Genomic DNA, 21,361 nt, shown 5'->3' on the forward strand with positions numbered 1-21,361 from the left:
AACAGGCTAAATGTGAACCCTTCCCTCCAGTCTGTCGTCTCCCCTTCAAAATGAAGCCATTCTTTTTTAGCCCTTTTTTAAAAAAAAAATCACTGAATCCTTACACTGCAGTGGTTATGGTGCAGCTGTGGGTAGAGCAGAGCAGCAGCACTGTCTGAGTGCAAGGCTTTTGCTTTTTAATTTGCAATTAGAAATCCTTATTTTATGATAAAGAGGTGATGTATTTGAGACACATTGTACCAGTTCAATTTGAAGAAAGGGCTGTTTATTCAGCACAGCTCCATTGAAGCAGAGATGCTTCAGGTGAGGTACTGTCCCAAAGCCTGTCCTTTGCTAGCCAGGATCCCAGCATAGGTGGGTGGATGAAAGATTGTACTTGTATTTTCCGTAGGCTGAATGTACTGAATTCCTAGTGACCTGGCTTGTACCCTTTTCTCTGTTGTTTCTCTCGCTTCAATGTCTTTATTTTTTTAAATATACAAGCTGTGATTGAGTGAATTTCCATTTCGTTTTGCTTTAAAAGGCCTTCTTATGAGCAAGTGCCAAAGTTCAGTTTCTGCTTGCTGAGAATTGCTCTCTATTTTTCCAGCATAAAAGTCTTCTGCACTGGTTTATATGTTATTACAATGGTCCTATGTAATATGAAAATGTGCTGCTTTTTCAATTCTTGTTGACTGTCTCTTCTGTAAGCACTGGGCTGACTACTATATTTTTTTATCATTTTCTCTCAATATTTTGCAAACAATGTTGCTGTTTCCTTGGCGTTGATGTGACTACTTGGTTTGTGGCTCGCAGATAGCAAATGCACTGTACTGGGAAAGAGTTAATACTTTTGTTATTTAAAAGAAAAAGGATTTAAAGGGGGGGAGGGGGAATTTATAAAGCTAAATATCATATTTTATTTTTCATATGTTTGAATTGTAAGAATAATATGGTGACAGTCCCATTTGTAGGGTAAAGTTACATATTTCCATGAATATGTAGTATGCTGTTCTTAAAAGAAAATTCTTATAATGAACTTTTAATTAAAATGCACTGTAAAATAAGTCTCTTAATTCTTTTATAGTTGCACAAGACACTGAATATTCTCTTTCATAACTTCTATAAGCTCACCTGCTCTCTCTCTAGACTGGTAGAAGTACAGTCTTGTAAGATTTCTTTATTCCCTAAATGTCTGAAGTGCTCTCATTGTGATTGGCTTTAAAATATGCTCACACACTGCACCCCCACCCTTCACCAGTACTTTCCCTGCCCAAAGGAAAAACAAACCACAAAACTCACTTCATATCAAAAGAATCTGCGTTGTGAGGAAAAGTGTGGAATTCTCATCTCCCGTGGGCTCTTCATGGTTCCCAGGAGAGGCATCAGCCTTCCACTCAATCCACCTTTATTTATCCGCTGTTTTCAGCAGAGGCTGGAGGAGCTAAACTCCAGTTACACATATTTCACTCTGTTCTTAAAAGGTGCAACAGTGAAACTGTCTTGAACCCTCTGATGAATGTCCTGGAGCCCGTGTGGGTGGTGGGGTCTGCTGTTTTAAACACCAACTCAGTGTTTGAGCTCACTGCTTGGTGGAGAGAGGTCTTTATGGGTCTATTGGCCATGTTGATCTTTATTCAGTTACTTAAACTCGCCCACAGCCTTTAGCCATATGGACCTGAGTAAGAAGCCCCAGTTGCATGGGAAGGTGTTAATGGTGGGGCTTATACTTGGTTGGGTTGGTTTTTACTCATTGAATAGTTCAGATGGTAGGGATTCTGGAGGGAGGTTTTGGTCTGTTGGGGGGTTTTTTTAGGCACTAACTCTTCAGAAAAAGGCAAAGGGTATATATTCCATTGAAATGGGTTTCTTTCATTATTTTTAATATGTATATAATACACATATAGATATTCTTTACCTTTTCATTAAGAAGAAAAGATGTGTTGATTTTTGTACCTTTATCTTGGGAGGGGAAAGCCATTGCTGTTATACTGCTGCTCCACATCCTGGGAGTCACATGTTTTATATGAATATATAAGCAGATGGCAAAACAGGAGTAAATATTACCACATTCCAGCATCTATATTGTTTATGGAGTGTGGAACTGACAGCACAACTTTCAGTTCCCAAACTGCTCTGAATGCACAGAAGTAATAACTTATGGAAAGCCGAGTGCCAGCCCTTGGAGCATGCAGTAGTGCAGATTTCTAGGAGATGTGGTTTTGTTTAAATCAGGCAGAGCTGGGACTCCCAAAAGCAATATCAGTGATCCCACCAAGCCACCATCCTGGCCAGGGCTGCGGTGAGTGCTCTGCAGTCTCTGTGCTGCACCATCCTCTCTACATCCTTGCTCCATTGGCTGTTGGCTGACAACAAGTGGAGCATTTGGTGCGTTTAAATCCAGTTATATTTCTTCAAAGACCAGTTGTGTGCCTATACGCCTGGCCAGTAGAAAATGGGGTTGTCTCATGTGTTTTGAGTTTGCTTGAGGGCTCCAGCTACACACTTGCTGTGTGTAGGTGAGGGGAGGAGGATCACCTCTGCCTCTGGGCTCCCCTGTGCCTGGCATCTCCCTGTGCAGCTCCTGCAGCCAGGCAGGGTCTGGGCTGCACTTGCTTCTGAGCTGCTGGTTTGGGTCTCAGAAATGCAGGGAAGACCAGCAAAGCTCTACCCCCATTTTTACACATTTCCCCAGTGAGTGAACACATGGGACTGCCAGGGAGAAACTGATTCTGTTTTGTTTCTGAGACCTGATTTCCCTCAGGCCTTGCCCAAAGGTGGAAAGCAGGTCAGTAGTGAAGCTGCTGTGTTGTATTACGTGCTTAAATCTGGCACTTTCTCAATCAGGGTAATGGTTTTTCAAAAATGCTGCTGTAACCATAGATTATTTCTTCTTTGCTAATGGCACCTGATTCTATGAGTAAAGATTCTTCATCCAGCTGATTTTAGTTATCCAGGTAGAGAGGGAAGATCAGCCTTCTTCTATTGCATCATCCTGAATCCTGCTAGGAGTGCAGAAACCCTAAAAAGAGACACTGATCTGCCACAGGTAATGATCCCTTGATGCTGCTTAGAAATCTGAGGCAAGACACAGCAAGAGCCCTGCTGATGGAGAGAGTCAGGCACTGCCAGACTCCTCCAGGAATGAAAGGTCTCTCCTGGTAGCTGGGGAATTGGGGTGAGAGTTGAAGGTGATCTGGGATTTTTCCAGAGATCTTTCACCAAGAGGTCTCTGGATCTTTTTCCCCCTTCACAAAGAGAAAGCTGGACCTTGATAATGTTCATGGTTAGCTGTGAGGCTTAAATAATACATGAGTTTTTCGGCGCTAAAAATCTTCTGGAAAGAATTGAATTAATTGCCCCCCTGGCTATAGCCGTTTCTAAAAGGCTGCGCTTAGAAAAGTATAAATTTGCACAAGAAGTTCAAGGGGCCATTTCTTTCTCCACAGGAGGGCTGGGCTGATGTTTTGGCTTCAAACACAGAAGCTCCCTGATGGCTTGATGGCAGCCAGGGGAATTGTTTTATTGCTAAAGGAGGCTTTGGTGTTTCCCCTGTGCTGGCTCCCAGCACGTGTGCCCAGGCACTTCACTCCTGCCACTGCTGCTCCCAGGGGCCACGGGAAGGATGCTGAGTCTCTGTGGTACCCCTTTGTCCCCTCTCTGCCACTCGGCCTGTCCTGAGTCCCCAGGGCAGAGCTGACCTCACACAGGGCTGCTGGAGCCTCTGTGGCACCTGTGCCTGTGCTTCCCTTCTGTGCTAAAAGGAGCTTGCAAGAGGCTTGCCCTGGTTTTCATGTCACCAAGCTGTTCCCAGCAGCAGTTCTGGAATGCTTCTTGAGAATAAGTAACAATGGCTATTTCTTAGGAGGATTCCAGCGGGTTTTAAGGTACCAGATGCTCTTTTACATTTTGTCTTTCCAAACACTTAAACCAGCTTATGAGTAACTTTAAATCCTGATGTTACTGTAACAGAGTTCGTCACCCAGGCTGATCTCCACTGCTGGAGATTCTCTGCTGACCTCACCAGATGAAAGAAAACCTCTTTAAAGGGCAACCTCATTTATTAAAAACAGGGTGTTAAAACTACTGGGTAACAACACTGGCTAAGCAGGGGATTTATAACTTCCCTTTTGTTTATTTTTTTCTTTTACTTGTTGTTGGCTGTTGATTTGCAGTGGGACTCCTGATGTGCTGTCCTTGGTTCCAGAATGGCTGTTTGTCCTGTATCAGGCAGCAATTGGTTTTCCTCCCGTTTCAGAGGGCACAGAGCAGGCAGCTGCCTCCTCCCAGGGGCAGAGCTGGGAAAAGATTGTCCTCTGCTGCTGCAAAAGGGTCTTGGAGAAAGGATCTGCACTGACTTTTAATTTTATGTGAGATTTCCCTGCAGGATATATTTGTGTCTGACAAAACAGGACAGACCCAGATTTGCTTTCCAGGGATGGTATAGCTCACAGCAATGAGTTGTGTTTTAGGCCAGGGTTTCTTTTTATTTATTTATTTTTGCTTTCCTTCTGTCTTTATGGTAAATTATAAATGGTTATAAACACCTATAATAAAATAGAGAGATACATGGGGAAATCATCCTGGTTTTTTTTTCCATTAAAGAAAGCTGTTACTGTGTAGAGAGTACATATCCTCCTAAGAGATCAAATTATTTATGGCAGTGCACTAATTAGCTTTTTCGAGGCTCCTAAGGTCTTGCAGATACTTGGAGCTCCAGGGATAACTGCAGTAGGTAAATACCTCTCTGCAGCAAGGAGAATTCCATGTAACTGGCCAACAGCTGGCTGTATCTGCTTTGGACTCGTGGCCTGTTGGGGGCTCTGCTCAAGTGGAGCCTTGGCACTCACAAGGCTTTGGAAGGCAGTGGTCACCACTGGCTGGTTGGGTCACTGTGGTGGCCACAGGAACCCAGACAACTCAGGAGGCTCCCAGAGGTGCCATATAAATTCTGAGGCTGTACCAGCACTCCCACCTGCCCATCCTCACTCAGTGTGGTCTCAGGGAGGAGCAGATCCATCCCTGCTCACGTCCATCAGCAGCTCCAGGCTCTGCTCTAAAGTCGCTGGCATTGTTCAGATATGCTGCTATGGTTACTCAGGCACCACGGACTGCACAGGTCAGCTTGGAAGAGCTTTAGACAAAGTATTTGGGACAAAATGCAGCTCTTGCTTGTTAATTTGAGACCTGGCACATCAGTTTGAGCACACTACGTGGGGGATAATGTCTTTCTTTCTTCCCTACGCTTGGGATTTGGAAAAGAACCACAAGAAAAATATTGCCTTGACGTGAGCCCAAGCAATGACAGCGGCTCCTGCTGAAAATAGCAGCCAGCCTGTTTGTTCTGGGAATTGCCTGCAGGCTGGCTGGGCTCTGTGTGCACAAGAGGAAGGAGGATGCACAGGGCTGGGGAGGAGCAGAGGTTTCCTCAGCTGTGCTGGGAGAGCCCAAGGGGGACTGGCTGTACCTGGTATCTGACAGCCCTGGGCAGGGCAAGGGGCTGCCTCTGGAGCTCAGGGTCCAGACTCAGCCGCTCACTCCTGGGCACTGCTGGGCATTTCCAGGGTGTGGAGATACAGGGAGCTGCAGGATTGACCTGTTGAGGGCTGTAGCCATGATTTCAGCCCTCCAGTCCTGTTCAGATCCCTGAGCTGAACGAGGCGTTGTTTAGGTCCCAGAAATTCAGTGACATCTGCTCTGTACTTCACCATGGGCACAGTTTGAAAAAGGATGACTGTGAAGAGACTTTAGAGATGTGTAGTGGTGCCCTCACTAGGCTGTGCCCTTTAATGTCTTTCTGATTACTTTATGAGAACTCAATATGCCTGATTCTCTTTTTCTGATTACACTGAAGACAAAATTTCCATAGACTTGAATGGAGAAGAACAGGAAACTGTTTGAGACAAGTCTGAACATGCTGGTAAAAAAAATGAAACAAAAAAATCTGGTGTGACTTTAAAGCTATTTTTAAAAACACAAGCTGGAGCGAGTTACTCTGAATCACTGGAGTCTGTTATGTCTTTTTCTTTTTTTCTCCTTTTTTTTGTATTTTCACTCAGTAATTTTAAGGACTTAGTGAGAAGGCAAGTTTTTAGAAATGGGTTATATGTGTTAAAGGGGAAACGTGCTGGCATTTGCTGAGCACAATAAATATTACTGCCAAATGAGCAGGTCCCTTTTCTGATAAGGCAAGAAGAAATTGTAGAGGAGAATTTATACCAAGCCATTTCAGAAAACAAGAGAGGGTGGAGGGATTATTGCTTTAATTGAAATATTAGCTTTGCTATCTTCCCTGAATGTTTATGTGTGAATCTGAGTGTTTGGCATCTGCAGGCTAAATCTTGGGCAACATCCTTGGTGGGTGTGTTGTGTTAGGCATTGTCTCCCTCCTCCTCTCCCATCCTGCACCAGCCCTTGGGGCAGGTTTCTGGCAGCTGAGGTGGGGCACTGAAAATAAAAATAATTTACCTTCACTGTCACAGGTAATAGCAGAATCTTGCTAATAAGATCTCTTGGCTCGTGTCCTGGTTTTCCATTCAGTGCTTTAACTCAAAGGCTGGTCATTCATATCCTTGTTTCCCCATTGAAGGGTGTAAATTCCAGTGGTGTTCATTGAGGTAAGATGTAGCAGTTCTCTTTATGTAGTTATTCTTCCCTGCTCATGGGAGCAGACTTTCTGCACTTGAAGAAAGCCAAGGAAGGGGTTGAAACGGCATAAACCCCTTGAGGGCAGAAGGGAAGGAAACTGTGACTGTGGCAATAGGTGAGGTAAGGGGGAAGCTGTGGCTGAATTCAGCAGTGGATGGTGGAAATAGCGTTTGTTGTGATTGCTGTAGGTATGGAAAGAACCATCTTCCCCTTGGACTTTGTAAAAAAAGAATCAGGTTTGTGTTTCAAGAGGCTGGACTGCACCAACTGGCTTAATTTTTTTTTCCATTCCCCTGTCCTTGAGGGGTGTGTGTACCAAACACCTTTTTCTTACCAGAAGGACAATCATTTATTTTTCCAGATGCAGGCAGGAGTGCTCTGGAGCAATCTGAATTAAATGCCAAGGTGAAAGAGTGTTGCTGTAGAAACCCATGGCAGACTTGCAGCTGGTTCTTGTGTGCTTCTGGGGATATGTCACTGATAAAGACTCTCCAACTATTTCTATTTTTCAGTGCTATTGAGAAATGATTCCTCAAAGCTGCTGTTTTGTAGATGCATGGTACACTCAGAAAGGCAGGGAGCTGTACTGTGATGGGATGATCAGGGATCTGCTAAAGCTCTGGGAGCCATCCACTGGCTTTAGAGAGCTTTGGGTTCAGTGTCTGTTCACTGCAGCCTGTGCAATAGACAACGTGTTGCATCCCAGGGGTTTTTTAACTTCTAGTGAGGGCTTGTTAATGTGGGAAGAGTTAAAAAATTAAAAAACTCTGTTCCATAGCACTGCCTTCTCCTCTCTGCTGGGCATACGAGGCTCTTGATGGCAATTGTTTATAAATTGTGTGTCTTGAAGAGCTGACAGAGATGACTTGATCCTAAAACATTGCTGTGGCTCTTCCTCAGCATCCCTTTGATACATCTGCCTCTTCTTGGATTAGTTCTCTTGTTGTAAGAGTGCATGGCACAAATCCAGTTACATGAGCTCTCTGAGTGTACTCTGAGCAGCATTTCAGACTTTATTAAAACTTTTCTTCATGCATTTTGGCTTTGAGAAATACAAATCCAAACCAAAAGCCCATAAATCTTTGTTTAATCAAAGTACACCTCTAAGAACAGTGTACATGGATACTGTATAACAAGAAGAGTGAATTCCAAATAGGACTTTGAAAATCCATCTGGAGCAGAAAATCAAGACTGATGGGAGATTTTCAGCGAGCCTTGCTTCCTGGAGGAATTCACGGTTCTGTGTTGCATTATCAATGCTTTAGTGACAACTGCAAGATGACTGAATTCAGAGCTATGCTAAGGAAAACTGTATTTGCTAATGCATAGTTTATCTCTGAAGTTGTGAATGTTACTACCTCACTGGAACTATGTTGGTTTGAGTGACTGAGGCTTGCCTGTTGACAGCCTTGTCAGCTGAAAGCATTTACAGAGAATGAAATTGCACTCTGGGCCTTGCCCCACATGGGAACTGATGTAGTATTTCAGACCTCAAAAAGGACGGAGTGTAACAGAACAACATGACAACATCAAGATTTATTAGTGCTGCTTTGGTCTTGGCTTTGGGTCATCTCCTGTCTGCAGAATTCCTGCTGATGTCCCATCTGGATTTATATAGAAATTGATGGCAGGGTAAAGCTCTCTGATCCTATCACTTCACATTTGCATCATTTTCTGTTCTGGATGTGCTGTGAAGGGCTGGAAGCACCACTTGTTAAAGTAGTTAGCAGGAAAGCAGAGGAGAATGCAAGGTCAATTTAGCACTTTCAGAATTCAAATTATTTTCTGAATTGGAAGGATGGGGGAAGGAAATCAAAGCCTGTGTCTCTGAGTTCAGCTGTGTTTCTGAAACACAGTCCCTTAAGAGATAAAAGTACTTGAATAGAGCCATTAGGCTCTAGTTTGCTCTATATTTTGGTGCCCTAATTGTTGCAGAGGTCGTACTTAAATGCACACGATTTGGGTTTGATGTCTGCATTCCTCTAAACACACAGGCAGTTGTTGAGAAAAAGGAAACTTCGTTGTGACTGTGATTGCTACTGAGAGCAAGAGGATGAAGCTTCCAAGTCTTAGTCTAACAGCTCCTTTGGATTCCTCTGTCCAAAGGTTTTGTGTCCCCTGAAAGACTTTGTTACCCCAGTACTTCCTACTGCTATGAAAATCAGGACACTGGTACCTGTGACAGCTTTTTGCTGCCCTCCCTGTTTAAGCTGCTTGTGTCCTTAGAGTCTTTACCCACTGCAGGTGCTGAGAACTGAAACGAGGGGAGCTGAACAGAGCAGGAAGGGGAGAGTCTGGGGGAGTCCTCGAGCAGGACAAGCTTGGGTACAATCCACACCAAAATGGAGATTTGGGGTGCAGGTCACAGAAATCCACTTCCAAACAGGGAGATGTGTGCTTTGGGCATCCTCTCCATGCTCTACCTGCCTTGCCCAGGTGTCCTTCAGAGGGTGTCCCCCCAGTCCCTGTGGCCACTGACAGGACAAACAGGGAGTTCTCAGCTGTAATCAGATGCTGCACCCAAAGCCCATTCAGGTCATGCACTGCTCCATTCAGCTTCCAGCTGAATTAGTTTGCATTATCTCCTGTTACTTTTGGACTAAGACAAAGTGTTTATGTGTATTCTGGGCCACTGATGCAAACAGAGTGTTATTGTGGGTCTGAATCAACACTGCAGCACAGCCATCAGCCGCCCTGCTTTCCTTGTGGGGGCCAATTTATTCTCTCCATGAAGCTGCAGTGAGTGAAGGCTCATTCACCAGCAAAGGTGATTGAATGCAACTGCAGCTGCTTGATTAAGCTGGACAAAGAGAAACACTCATGTGTCACCCAGCACACTCTGCTACATGAAACAAGGGGATTAGATATGGTGAATTTCTAGTAATGAAAGCAGGCTATTGGGTTCGTCATAAAATCAGCTTAAAAGAGCTTTCTAGATTCCAGAGAGAACTAAAATAACTTGACCTACCTTGGTCCTGTAATCTTTAAATGCTGCTTAACATCTGCTCATCAGCACTGGGCAATAATATTTATTATGGAATTTTTCACAGCAGACACCATCATGTGTTGAAATTAATAATGCAGAGGCATGCATTGTGGAGGGAAAAACATCATTACACAAGGGTTTAAATGAAACGGAAATATTTGACTTCAGTGAAACAAAACCTTTAGGAGAAAGTTACAGGTACCAAAATCTCAGTGAGGTCACCAGCCAGGCCCAAGCACCTCTCTAGTCCCCTGCAGGTGGTTAGCACAGAACCAGTTCTGCCTAAGGGACCTCAAATGATAATGGGGAATTGCAGAAACTCTCCTTAAGGGGTAGGAAAAACAGATGTGCAGGAGATGCCTTTAAGATTTGAGATATTATTTGGAAACAGCTTTTGTCTCCCAGGACTGGTATTTCTGACTATGTTATTAACTTTGGAGATACAGAAGGAGCCTAACATTAGGACTGGATTTGAGCCATTACAGGCAGAGAAAAGAGTTTGAATTTCCTTTTTGCACACTGTGTATTCTTGAAAACCACAGTACAGGAATTTGAGAACTATTTATTCCCAACAGGTACCAAAAAAAGAGGAAATTGCAATTCTTGACTTGAAAGATCTCCCAAGTAAAAATCTCTGTAGACCCTCACAGGTCCCAGTTATTTCTCTATTGAACCTGTAATGTGCTCTGTAAAATGGATTCTCTAGAGAATGGTCTGAAGCAGGTGCCAAATCCACGTTTCCCACTGCAGTGTGTCCCAGTCAGCCCTCCCAGGCCTCACACCACAGGTCTTTTTGTCCTAATTGGATTTTTTCTGGTGTCAAGTTTCACTTGCTGGTCGTTGTCATGCACCTTCTGCCTGTGGCATAAAGGACCAGGAACATTCTGGGCTATTTCTTGCACTGAACACTTTTCTGCCTTGTTTTCCCTCTGCTATCATGAGTCTTTCCCCAGCATTGGGGCTGAAGCAGGAACTGGTTATTGCCAATCCCTTATAGTGAAGTCAAGTATCATCTGCACTCCCAGACATTGTTCATGGATTCATATATTCAGGGATGACAGCAGACAGCTTTGCCACTGGGAATGCCTAACAAATTGCTTGTTCTTTTTGTTTTCCAAATCCTTTATTCACTCTGCTTTCTAGGATGCAGTTTCTCACGTTGAATTCTTGTTCTTCCTAGACATAGAGCTTTGTGTCTTGGCTCTTTGGCTCTTTTGCTGGAAAAAGCCCAAACTTTTAAACCATCCAGGCCACTCTCTTGGCCTCTTTCCATCCTAATTTACTGCTGTGTTGTCCTTTGTACAGTCAGTAAGGGCTCTGCTAGTAGAATATGTATTTATTTCTGTATTGAGAGGGGTGAGCTTGCCAGGCCTGGTGTGGATCCATGTGGAGCACCCAGTTGTTTGCTAATGCTTCCCTGTAGTCATCTACTTCTGAAGATCTGTCACTTGACCTACCCTTAATTCTTTTAATATGGACTTCCAATTGAAATGACAAAGTGGTACAATAAACATCTTAAAATTGAAATCCCAGTAGCCTTCAGCTACGTAATTTGTGTGTGTGGCCTTTCCTCCCAGCAATTCCCCTAGAGCTGATCAATACCTGCTCATTTCCACTTTCCTTCTTTCTCTTTTGCCCCCATTTTATTTGGGGGTTGGATCTCAGGCTGTTCAATGCACTGTTTCCCTCAAAATATGTAGTCCTTGACATTAACATTCTGCTGAGACTTTTGCAGCAAGCTCAGCTTTCAGCCTGAACCCCTCTGTGATATACCTCTGAACTTCTCTACCCTTTTTTTTTGAACTTTCGTGATGAAAATGTTAACTTTGTCTTTCATGGCAGCTGAAATAGAAGGGCTGCTTTGCATTTCTGGTAAATGACTCCATCCTAACTCAGGGAAACCCTTCAGCATGGCCTGGTTTGTAGAATTGGGCTGGAGATTGTTATTTTGTTATGGTAAATGCATAGTTATCAAGGCAGGAGGTTTTGTGGTTTTATTTTTTGTTTGCTTGTTTGTTTTTGGTTTGTTTTTTCTTCCTCCATGAATTGTAGCAGTTCTCTCCCTTCTCAGTGGGAGAAGATTTTTCTTTCCCTGGGAGAACCAGTCTGAATTTTGGTCTGCAAAGCCATGCAAATTCTACATGGAGTGACAATTCTGCAGAGTATCTGCACTGAGGATAACTCGTGGTTTTTCTGGTACACGTATGCACTGTCTGGTTGTTGGCCTGTACTCCAGAAGCAGTTCTGTTAATGTGCTATTGTGTGCAGTTTTTAAAAAAATAAAAATTGGGAGGTCATTAATAATTTTCACCGCTAAATCTGGATATGCTTTTCTTCTGTGTGCCTTTATTTGTGAGGTCTTGGATTTTCTACAAATCCCATTTATGAGAGAGTGCTGGGCTTCTGTTCTCTGCGCTGGTGTAAATCAGCTGGGCTCTGCTGTCCAAACTGAGAGCCTCACAGTTGGTCCACGAGCAGCTCTTGCACCCTGCCTCTCTTCAGGGCTGCTACAAACCAGGATTTGCCATCCTGGGGGGAAGACACAAGCATGTTCACGGAGAGAAGTGCAGCTGCCCCAGATGAAAGCTACCTGTCCCTTGGAACCCCACCAAATACATGCATCCCTGGGTTTTTGCAAGAAAACACTTACCAAATCACTTATTTTAAAGCTGCTCTATCTCCATTGATATGCTCAGAGAAGTATGACTTTGTCCTCCTTGTTAAAAGTGAGCATTTCTTTCTTTGCTTTATCTCTGTGCACAGCATGGCTTGTTGTTACATTTAAGTTGCTCTAAACTCTAAATCAATAATCCCATTAGGAAGAAAAAAAGGGGCCTGGTAGCAATAAGTACAATTGCAGAGTTAATCAGATCATTTTTATTCGAGTTGTAGACTCTGTTTCCCAAAGATGTTCTAGCTCTGCAAAATCAATAAGGGTGCAATAAGGAGGATTATTTCCTGGGTATCAGCAGGATCAGGGTGGGGGCTAGATGCCTGGAGGGAACCGAGGGATTTTGCTGCCTGTGAGCACCGTGGCTGTGGGAAAGAACTGTTGCTGCCATGGAATCAAATAACAGAAAGCAGTGTATATTTTGGGCACTCAAATGTCTGGGAAATGTCTGGGGGAGGCTTAGATCCAGGAATTTCTCCCTTCTTAGTCCATCCCCACCAACTTCACAAACAAAATGTGTCTAAAATAACACTACATTTTAAATATAACATTTTGAGTCGGTAGCTACTTCTTTTAGAGTGTAAAACCCACCTGATTCTACAAACATTCTTCAGAAGAGATGGATGACGTTTTTCTTACCTCCTCTTTCCACTTTAATTTCTAAATGTGGTCCTCACTGCTGATGTCTCCTAGTTTTATGCTACACATCTATAAAGCCTTCAGTGGAGATGCACCTGGCTGGTCTGTACAGTGAGATTTGGCCTTTCCTAAACCAGGCTTTGCATAGCTTCTTTTGAGTGGAGCTGAACCCTCTTCTCCACAGCCATTTCCCTGTAAATAGCCACTGAAGACAATAAAACTGCAGCCACCAGAAGGATGGGCCTCCTTGTTGTATCATTATTGTTAAATCTGAGCCCTGCTGCGCTCCCAGCACTGCTGTATCTCGATGGTTACTCCGTGACCCCTTAAACTGATCAGCAGATCACTGGGCTGCTCCCTCCTTGCCCTGTACATTAAGCTGTAGGTCAGGAACTGGGCCTTAAATATTTATTATGCTTGTGTTGGCTAATAAAGCCTTTTTAGGAGAAATCATGTTTCACGTTGGCACCCCAATACTCAAGTGCGGCTGGCTGAAAAGTTCTTGAACGTTACCAGAGTTAAAATTATTATCAAGGCACTCAAATGCTGTCCTTGCCAGCTGGTCTTTCTGCATTTTATAGTTTGCTTGAGCATGGCCGGCCTGATTTTGCCCCAGGTTTACCTTACAGTGAAATCAGCAGCAATCAGCTGTGCTGTGCTGTGCACACCCTGGCTCTCTTCACCTGGGAGAAGCATCAGAAAGAGCATGGCTGAGAATAAATGCACTGGTCATAACACAAAGTTTGGAAAGTTTGGAGTGGTTATAAGATAAAAAGAGTTTCGGTGAGATACACACTTCTTTGGAAATGGCTTTAAAAAATTGACATTTCCCAGAAAAAGAAGAATCTGTATATGAGAGACGGTTTGCTTGCAAGAAGACTTAGGGCTCAATGGATTTCTTTTTGTTCAAATCTTTACAGTTGTGTACCCAGTTTGAACTCTAAACTAAACTTTAAGTATCTAGAAAGATTCTTTTCTTGATAGGAGTACTGTGGCTTGCACTGTTGTGAGGAGTGGGAGGTGAGTCCAATCTTGAAGAGCTCTTCGTGGTAACAGTTCTGACTTTCAGCCACATTGTTGCTTATAGTTTTATAAATTTCTATTTTCAGTTTATTTACCACCTGCTCCTAAGATTTGTAGGAAATATGCTAGGACAAACACAAATCCAAGTGCCCAGCTCTTACACGTCCCTAGAATGTGATCTGAAAAGAAATGCTGCAAAAAAGTGAGACACAGTTTACAAAATTGCTGCAAAATTGAGACACAGTTTACAAAACTGCTGTCTAATAACTATATGAACTATATAACTGTATAATTAGTGCATGAACATAATATATAAAAATACATACATTTTGTGCATATGTGGAGGTACATATGTACAGACACATGTATTTTATCATCCCTCTGACACTTTATGCCTCAGCTGACTAAAGTGGAGACTTTGGTCAAATTTAGCAAGAAGTTTCTGAAGTTCTACTGAATAGTTAAAAACCTGCTGTGATTAAAATGAAAAACTATTGCTGTTATACCACAGCTCAAGGCTACACAATAAAGTGAACATCTCCTTAGACTCAGTAAAGTTGTAATGACTTAACCCTATTGTTGCATAAAACTGTCATAAAATTTTCAAAATATTAAGGTTTCTCCTCAGCAGAGGAAAGGCTGCATGTGTTTACATAATAATATGTAAAGATAATTGGAAAATTAGAAATAATTGGAAAGATAGAAAATAAAAATGGAAAATGAGCCAGACTATAAACGCAAGGAAATTGCTGGCCACTTATCTCAGGAGCCGGTGCCATTTTAAAGAAGGATAAACTGACTGCTTTAGACTGCTTTGAATGGGCTATGAAAATGTATGGAATTATTGGGTTTTTTTTAAACTTTCTGATTCCTGGGGATTATTTTTTTCCCATGGAAAATAACTTTACTGTGTATACAAACCCTCTGTGTGTAGCCTGTCTTGTATGAAGAGATTTAGTACACATATGAAGTGTTTGTGTGCACACAGATGTGCACATCCTTCCCCTGGAGGGTGGGAAGAGAGAGAGACTGAAACCGAGACTCGGGCTCTGCTTTCAACCACTCTGGCAGAGCAAAGCCACCCCCAGAGCTGTGGCCAAACTTCACAGAAATGTTTCCAGGTGGCCACAGCAGCCCTGTCCTTTGCTGTGGTGGGTTACCCAGGATTGCATGTGCTTTGTGTGAGGACTTCATGTGGACACCACGGACTCTTCCACATCATTTCAGCTGGACAGCTGCAGCTCTCTCTGTGCTCTGCAGTCACTTGATCAGCACCATAACATATAGAATGAATAATATATACATTCCTGAAGAAAGAGCACTGACTGGGAGAAGATTCAAGCTGAATCTTGGGAGGAAAAGAGTGAATCTTTGGCTGGATTGCATCTTTTCTGAAGCTTTTTGAGGCAGTCAGGTGATGGAACAGACCTAGGGATGTGTCCAAATGCGGCATTTGAGAGAAATATTTAATGTGGATCATGCCCCTCATCACTTCAAGCATATGGCTGTGTGTAGGGAAAGGAGGGTTAATCTTGTCTAGTGTAAATTAGTAAGAGCTGTGCAAAAAGAACTTTTCAAAGACTTGCTTGCTAAATAAATTACCGGTCATGTTTTATTTAAAGTGCTCGTGCTGCCAGCAGAGAACATAGCAAACAAGCACACTTGCAATTAAAGTAACAGCCAGGATTTTCCTCCTGGCACTCCTGCGACTTCTTGCACTTGTTCAGTTTTATTGCATGTCACAAACGACTGAGCAAATCCCGTGCACACACACGATACACGTGCACACACACGGTACACGTGCACACGTGGCACGGCCCCATCCAGCTGTTTATCCCCTTCCCTGGCAAATGGCCTTTTGCTAGAGCAGAGCTGGGAGCCCCAGCTGAGCCCTGTGTGCTCAGGGTCTGTAAGGTGTGAGCCCGTTGGGCTGTCCCTCCTGCTCTGGGTTACCCAAAGCCCAGAGTGCAGCCCACGGCTGCGCCCAGGGCTCGGGCTGTTCCCTCTGCCCACCCACGTGCTGCAGGAGCTTGGGGGTGGATTGGTGCCAAGCTGCACACTGGCAGGGGGTGGGTATGGAGGATTTACATTTCCAACAGGACAGATGTTTGTTTTCTTTCCTCCCAAGCATCTGCTCACATGGTCTATTTTGGGAAGTGGTGAATTTTAAGGGCAAGACTGAGGCTACAGGAGGTTGTCAGCCTTCTGCCATCAGAGGCCATCGTGGGATTTCTGGCTGTTCTTGGTTTAGGACTAATGAGGGAAATGTGTGAGGAAGATGTTTTCTACCTCCAGGATGCTTGAACATTTCTGGAGAAGTTTTCAGCAGCAGGACAACCTGTAGCATCCTCTGTAACCCTGGAGGTACAAACCTCACCTTCAGCTGATGGCCAGGCTTTAGGTTCAGCGACGAACTCTGTCACAGGAGAGCATTTATTCAGTCCTGTGTCAGGTTTTTCCTCCTCAGCTACTCTCATGAGACACACAAAGGGCTCATTGCCACTGGCATCAGGAATGTCTGTGCAGTTTTCAGTAGGTTAAACATAGATTAGGTCTCTGCTGCCTTTACCTTGAGCATAATGTCGATCAGTTCACGTCACAACTTCTCTCTGAAAACTCAAATAAAAGGGCTTGTTGAAATGGCTGGCAGGCAGGGGGTGGTGTACAGGAATTTCTTAGGAGATGTGGTGTAGCTGATGATGTGTTTCTTTGTGCCTAAGATGCTTTTTTGAAAGAAATATCCCCCAAGGGAAGGACAGGAGTGTGAGAAGCTCTCCTGGGCTAAAGGAGGACCATTTTCCAAGTTTGTAACACTTCATTTGGCACTGATAAAGAACACCTGAATGAGCAAAAGACAAATATTTGGGTCAAAGAGTGCATAGTTCCAAACATTTGGTGGGGTATTGACACATTCAAGGCATTTAGCATTAAATGCAATGGGAAGAAACCACCAGTCTGTGAGCACTTCGAGGTGGACAATTGCTGTGCTTGAGCCTTTCTTGAGGTGAAAAACAGATCAGTGGAAAGCAGAAAGTTCTGGATTTAGCTCTCCAGTGCCTGTGGGTGTGGGATCCAGCAAAGTGCACATTCACTACCTTGGAACACCAAATTTGACCCTCGGAATGGTGATACTCTCTGTAACTTCAGCAAATCTAGAGATATTGTAGGGCATGTTTTAATTGCTCATTGAACCAAATCAGAGGTACATAGCCTAGAATTCCCTCTGGATTTCCCTCCTAGACTGGTCATGTTCTGTTGATGAGTCATGTCGAGCAGATCTTTGAACTTCACTCCTGCTTGTGCCACTGGGCACGTCCCTGGAGCTGGGCTCCTGCTCTCCAGCTGCCCTAGAGATGGAATGAAGTGCTGCCCCACAGGACCATGTGATGAGGAAAAAGTGTCTGTGATCAATCCCTGTTGTCATGAATACCTGAAAGCGCCTTTTATAATTGTACCAGGGACAATGTCAGCAGCAGTTTCCAAGTGTTCTGTATCTATTTCACAGCCTCAGGCTCTGAAAGGGGTGTTGGATACGATCATTGTCTGCAGAGTAGGGTGTAGCCATCTATTCATGCTCACCTGTTCAATTAAGTAATCAAACATGGAATTAGTATTTTTGCCCCCTGCACAGAACAGTTTGGACTAAGTTCTGTAAGTCTTTAGCCTGCCAACTTTCAATGTAATCCATCAGAATAAAAGAAGTGCTGATCTTTTTCCTGTGGAAAGAACCCCAGAGGGACCATTGACAGCTCTGGGACTTCTGAGGCACAGGAGCACCTAAAGCTTCCTCCTCATGCTCTGTGCTGAGAGCAGTTCTGTGCTTAGGGAGTTTCAAGACAGAATTGCAGTTGCTCTTTTGCCTCTTGTGTTGGAAGTTGCTTCATTGTGGTCAAATTCAGCCCCTCTGTTATCTCAGCCATAAAAGAACACAAGTTAAGGGTGTATTGATGGAAGTCATTCTCCTGGATTTGAAACCCTCCCAAAGTTGTCACCAAAAGCTTTTTGTTTCCAAATGTTGTTTCTAATTCATGCTCTACCAGTTGGGTCCTCAATAGAGTCACTTGGCCAGTAACACAAGGGAAATGTGTGCTCTTCCAAAGCTTTATTATGAATATGAATAAAACATTTCCTGGTGCTATTAAACTAGCCTGGAGTAAAGCAATGAGAGTGGCAGCATTCAGGAGTGATCTCTGTGTCAGCCTGTCTGCTCAAAAATAGATTACAACAGTGACAGTTTTTCCTTTTCTTTAATGCAGTAAAAGTTGGAGTTCTCTTTGGGAAGCACAGTCAGATAATTAGATTTACAGAGAGCTATGAAATTACTTCTCGTGCAAGCTCTAGCATATGACAGCCCCTTTTTATGCTCCCTATGCTAATATCTAATGCAGAATGCTACATCAGAAAACTTGTATGCACAACAAAAAAATCTGTGTCCAGCAATCTGTGGTCCTGGCACAGGTCCTTCAGCAACATATTTAGTATGTGTTGAGAAAGCCATTCCAAACTGGTGGATGCTTTTGGATTATATAAAATTTTTGTGTTATCAGCATTAGGTCCTCTAAGGAAATAATAAGACTGGTTTAAAATGCAAATATGCACATTATACACATGGTAATTTTACAGGGTTTCTGTCTTCAGATTTTTCAGCATTTGGCTATTATCTGAAGTCTCTTCCCAAAAAGCTTTTTTTTAAAAAAGAAATTTTAAAAGAGTTTTTTTATAACCATATATGCCTGTTAATCTTGAGTCCAGGCTAAATATTTTGATATTAGCCTTGGTGGTAACTGAATGAACCATACCCAGTATAGAAGACATCCTGTATTTACGAGTAACTAACAGGCTACTAATTAATCCAGACTTTAACTAGGCAGCACCTTCATTAATATTTTTCAAATAATTTGTTTTCAAAAAAAAATTTTTTTGTAGCTTGTCTTGTTTTTACAGGGCCCAGTTTTAGTTAAATGCTCCCAGAACCCCTCCAAGATCATGAAGTCATTTGGAAGACAACATATTTTTAATTACATTTCAAAAGCCTCAGTGCTTTAGTCCTGCCATCCCTTCAGCACTAAGAAGATTAGGGCCCCTGCCAAGGGACTTGCATCAGCCTCTGTCAGGCTGGGGCTGCCTGGGCTCCAGCAGCTCCCCCAGCACTGTGGTTTTGTGGGGCTGCAAATGCAGAATGAGCAGCCTTGCACAGGGAAAGGGGAACGAGCCTTTCCTGAGGGTCTTGCTAAGATATTTGGACATGTAGGGTAGAGCAAAGCTCTGGTTCTGGCCACTGAGAGCTAATCTGTCCACCCAAACACTGCACTGGAGTGCAAGCTGCAGAGGCTGAGCTGATTGTAGAACAGCTCCATGTATTTACCAACATCCTTTCCAACCTTGTTTTAGCTCCTCTAGAAGCTTTTCTACTTTTCTGACATCCCAAAAACGTGTCTGTATTGTATGGACAAAACCTGATCCTTTAGTTCAGGCAAAAACTGGGAAATATTCATGGCAATTTTTAAGTGTGGTAGCTTGATAAATGTGTCTGACACATGCAGGTCTGCTAAAGAAAGTCTTGATAAGGAACTCACCCTGCTTCCTACTAGATACTTGTCTGATAGTCAGATGTTTTTTTAATTTAAATTCAATCTCCTGAAGCTTCCTTATATCTAACAGTGGCTTTTCTTCTTAGTGTTTTAGTATTGTTTTTATTCTCCTTCTTCTTATTATTATTATTGTTATTTTCTTAGAAGTGTTTTTATTTTTTTTTAAATTATATTTTATATTACTGAGTTCTCAGGAATAGCTCCACACCTGCAAAGGTGCACACTGAATTCACTTAAGACAATGCACAAATGGCTTTTGTTGCATTGGCTTTGTCTGGTGCAGCTGCACTTGTCAACTGAAGGATTTGGGAACTTGCTAAAACAACCTGTATAAAAGAAATGAAGTAGTAGAGTAACATGTACTAAATATTTGTATGCTGATTAGGGGGATAATGCCAATTTTCACTAATAAATAAAGATAGATCTTTGAAACACTTCTAGTGTATAGCAATACAGCAGTGTACCACTAACACAAAACCAAACCCCCTTTGCTCAGGAAAAGCGCAGATGCATCACAAACACTGCTGTGGACAGACTTTGATTAGAGAACTAGTAGAGGAGAGCATTTTCAACTTTGTTTTCATGTAATGCTGATTTTAATGCTACTTCCAGTGCTGCAGCTGCCTGACATCCAGAGGAGATGGAGGTGGCATTTCTCACTGCTGTGGTTTGGAAGGTGTGATTGTTATTTGTGTAGCAAAATCCATCTGACAGGTAACCACATGTTCCAGTTAATCTCAGCTGGGCTATAAGCAGATCTTGTATCAAATGTAGTGACTCAGTTACCGAGCCTGATGATAATGTCCCTGACATCTGCTTCTGCCCCTGTGTTCCTTAAAAATGGATTGGAATCAGGCTTATGGGGGAGTTTGTATCAGGGTAACCCCCACTCAAACACTGCAGGTCACACTGGGATCTGATGCCAGCAGAGGTGCATTAGGATAGATTTATCCCAATGTGTTTCTTGCTTGTCCATGTCCAAGGACACAGCTGCAAAAGATTGGAATGGGTTTTCTAAAGCATTAAGAAGCTAATCTGTTATTTACTCTGGGAAAAGCAGTCTTATTTAATATTAAGTTCCAAATTTCCTTTATGTGTTTACCAGCCACCCAGAAGATTAAGTGCATTAAAATAGTGAGTGTCCCTTTTTAATAAATTATCTCCTGTCTGTCTTAGTTTATGAGTAATGGAGTTCAACCCTCCTGTGCCTTATGCAGCACTTACCCAGGACTAGCATATTCTGGTTTTTTGAACAATAATGGGTCAAGATATAATTTCAGCTGCTTTCACTACCTGGATTCTTTGCTCTGTTAACCCAATTCATATCCCATTTGCTCTGTCTCACATCTCACTTTGGACTGGAGTCTTGACTAGTGTGTTTAGTCTGTTTATAACCTGGAGCCTGTCAAGGACAATCTAAGGACCCAGTTGATCAGGAGGTTGCACATTTAGGGCTTTGAGATTGTCTAAATGAGACACTGGTATCAGGTCACTCTCCCAGCTCCTCTCTGGTAGTAACCAGATTGCACCATTTTGCTTGACACCAACAGCTGCACTATAACTATGAGCTGTCCTTGTCACTTGGTTAAAACTGGCTTTCAAAAGCTCAGGAGAGAAAGGGAGCAAACCAGATGCAAACCTCTGGTGCCTGGGAATCTCCTGACACCAGAGTTCTTTGTCCAAGTTTTCTGCAGTTTTCAGGTCCCCTGTCAGACTTGTGACTAACCACACAAGTGATGCAAACTATTCTTATCTCTAAAATCATGCACAGATAAGATATATATATATAGCTACATTACTATAGGTTACATGCTATGTGTCTAA

General features: G+C 43.0%; 1 long non-coding RNA gene across 1 annotated transcript in view; it reads right to left on the minus strand.

Moving 5' to 3' along the window:
• The window catches only part of LOC136367873 (uncharacterized), a 505,302-nt gene that overhangs the window by 95,126 nt on the left and 388,815 nt on the right, over positions 1 to 21,361 (minus strand). The gene's annotated exons all lie outside the window — the stretch shown is intronic.

Source organism: Sylvia atricapilla, chromosome 15 (assembly GCF_009819655.1).
Source record: "Sylvia atricapilla isolate bSylAtr1 chromosome 15, bSylAtr1.pri, whole genome shotgun sequence".
In the NCBI taxonomy this organism is placed as follows: Eukaryota; Metazoa; Chordata; class Aves; order Passeriformes; family Sylviidae; genus Sylvia; species Sylvia atricapilla.